This window comes from Aulonocara sp. 'chitande type north' Nkhata Bay, linkage group LG14 (assembly GCF_057382095.1).
Source record: "Aulonocara sp. 'chitande type north' Nkhata Bay isolate Kocher_YH1m ecotype deep benthic linkage group LG14, A_spYH_male_GT1.1, whole genome shotgun sequence".
NCBI lineage: Eukaryota > Metazoa > Chordata > Actinopteri > Cichliformes > Cichlidae > Aulonocara > Aulonocara sp. 'chitande type north' Nkhata Bay.
Window position 1 is genome coordinate 22107279 of NC_141357.1, and position 2906 is coordinate 22110184.

Below are 2906 nucleotides of genomic sequence, written 5' to 3' on the forward strand. Positions count from 1 at the left end.
AAATCTAAAATGAAGATAACACTGTATATATTGTGTTTTGTTTTTTTTTTTACCTTTATGCTTTGTGTGAACAACTAAAGTAAGTAAGTAAAGTTTATTTATTAAGCGCTTTTCACAGACAGGCAGTCACAAAGCGCTGTACACAAATATTAAAATAAACAATACAATCAATAGACATTATACACAATGTAAAAGATTAAATGTAAATAATGTAAAGAATATAAAATACGTAGATCAACAAAAGGCTTGTTTGAACAGAAAAGTTTTAACTGCTTTTTAAAAGAATCCATAGAGCAACTAAGGTGTGTTGCTTATGAAATCCATGAAGTTCTACCGAGAAAATTACATTTTATTTATGTTTTGAACTCTTAAAGAAATACAACAAAAGGAAAGACGCCCAGCTGAACTAAAATGATCCATGTAGCAAACAAAAATTGTTGTGAGCCGCCACCCTTATATCGCCTTTGGGCTTTTGGACGCTTGACCTGACTTCTAAAAAGTAATTGGAAAAAAAGCACTATACTGCTAACAAAAAAAAAAAAAGATATTTGCAAAATTCTGCCTAAATATGTATTTTACCTGGTTAATGTGTGTGGCGGGGCGTGGTCTGCAGTGCCGCTGTATGGGAGTCGGACGCACCTGAGCGGCACCCGCAATCACGCCTTGCCGCCTTAAAGTCTGTGCTCTCTCTGCTGTTGTGTTGGTATGTGTCGGGCTGCGTACAGCAACCGTGTGTGAAACGCGATCAATAAAGAGATGCTGAAAAGCATGTTCATGCAAACATCGTCGGGTCTGTCGTGATATGTTTACAATATGGTCCCGAACCTCTGCGCACAGCGTCTGCAAATCGGGGCTTTCATCTTTACGCAGGACTGTAAGCTGTCATCTGTGGGGCGTGAGCTGTGTTTGTTTTTAACTTAGTTCACGGTGGACAACAGCTGCCGACATAATGTGGATCCGAAGATCCATAATTGGCCTACCTGGGGTCGAAAGTCTCGATAAATGCACAGCGTTTCAGCGGGTACACTGGCTTCCGCGAGTGTGACGCTTATTTTGAGCGATGAAAAAATTATAAGATATAATTTTATTTTTATATTTCAAAATCACAATAATCTTCCAATTTAGAACTACATGTTAAAAAAAAAGAACTAAACACAAATAAAATACACTTTAGCTAATTACTTCTAATGTATTTTCCCAAACCACCCGGAGCCGCAAAATAAAGACTAAAGAGCCGCATGCGGCTCCGGAGCCGCGGGTTGCCGACCCCTGACCTAGACAATGGTGGTGGTGAAGATGAAGAGTGAGTCTTGGCTGGGGCTCTGAAGTGGCAGCTGATTGGCCCAAGGAAAGGGAACTCGTGCATAAGCTTCATTTGGTTCTAAACCCCAGTGCTCTGGCAGGAGTGTAAGGTTACAAAAGTTCAGTTAACTATGGTGGCAGCAAACTACTGAGACTCTTAAAACCAAGTAATAAAATTTTAACCTGGATCTATGCACTGGAAGCCAGGGTAAGGAGCCTAAAAAAGTACTGTGATCACACCATTTCTTTCTCGCCAAAAAGCAAGCAGGCGACAAAGTAACGACTAACAGAGCCAAAATAGAAATGACTGCAACAGTCTAAGTGAGAGGTAATAAAAGAGTGAACTGATCTCTCAAAGTTATGTTACAGGAAGCAGGCCTTGACTTGAGGAGCCTTAGTTTAAAAACAAAACTCATCTTAACAGAGTTAATCTGTTTATCTAATTTTAAAGCACAGTCAAAAAAAATCACACCAAGGTTCCTTGCCATTAGGTAACAATAAGAAGCTAAACCACCAATGTGACTCTCATCCTTATCTAAAAGAGTTAAAGGAAAGGTTTATAAGATGGTAGTGATTCCTGCTACCTCTGCCTCCTCCTGTCAACCTGAACGTGGCAGAGTGAAAAATTTTCACTGGGAGTGACCAGAATGGACAGGATTAGAAATTCGTATACTGGAGGGACAGCTCGAGTTGAGTGGTTTGGAGACAAACTTATAGAGGCAAGGCTGAAATGGTTTGGACATGTTGAGAAGAGGGATAGTGGATATATTGGACAAAGGATATAGAAGATTGAGCTGCCAGGCAGGAGAAAAAGAGGAAAACCTCAGAGAGCATGGTTAGTGTGACAGAAGAAGGGATAGAGTGAAATTGGGGGAAGATGATCCGCTATGGTGACCTCTAAAGAAAGCAGCTGAAAGAAGTACGTTACTCAGCACTAATTCACAGGTATCTTTATATAGAATGGCCTGTTTGCCAAGCTAGCTAGTATTAGCTGATAACGTAGCACTCCCACTGCTCGCCTAAATTTGTTAACTTCTGACTCCTATAAAAGTAGTGTTGGGGTTGCAATGTAAAAAGGAGGCTGTAAAGCAGGAGTTCATGTGGCTACATCCGTCTTTCGGTGCCATGCAAACTGTATAATGAGTCCTCTGTTACTTTAACTCTACCAGGACACTGAGAAGAAAATGCAATATTGACCCTCAGCAACTCTTAACTCATGTTCTCCTTATTATCTGTGACTGCAATGGTGATGAAAAGAAAGAAGTTGACTTTAAATCAACCACAATAAGCCCCACTGGCATTCACAGCTCTTATTAACTCAGCAGAAAAGCAGCTAACAAAACGCCTTTCGATTAGTTTCGACTTTAAGTAAACTCGGTGTATTTTAATTGTCTGTCTTCACAGAGCTTAAACACATACGTACAGAGGGGTTTTATTCCGTGGGAAGAGAGCTCCTTCAGATATGCAAAGTCAGAGGGGCTGATGAAGACAAAAAGACAGCAAAAGGCGAAGGTACTGGCAGGGAGAAATAGATGAAAACCAGCACTTAAGAGGGATGTGATGTATGTTGCTCTTTTAGCTAGCCGTGACCCACAGCAGTGACA

General features: G+C 40.6%; 1 protein-coding gene across 5 annotated transcripts in view; it reads left to right on the top strand.

The window, feature by feature from the left end:
- scn3b (sodium channel, voltage-gated, type III, beta) overlaps positions 1-729 on the top strand; it is a 13658-nt gene extending 12929 nt beyond the window's left edge. For 3 of the 5 annotated variants that reach the window (XM_086261547.1, XM_086261549.1, XM_086261548.1), the window contains one exon: positions 1-728. This exon is cut by the window's left edge and continues 2337 nt beyond it. The gene's annotated coding sequence lies outside the window, so the exon portion shown is untranslated. The other 2 variants (XM_086261550.1, XM_086261551.1) reach the window with 1 other exon arrangement.
- The last annotated feature ends 2177 nt before the right edge of the window (positions 730-2906 follow it).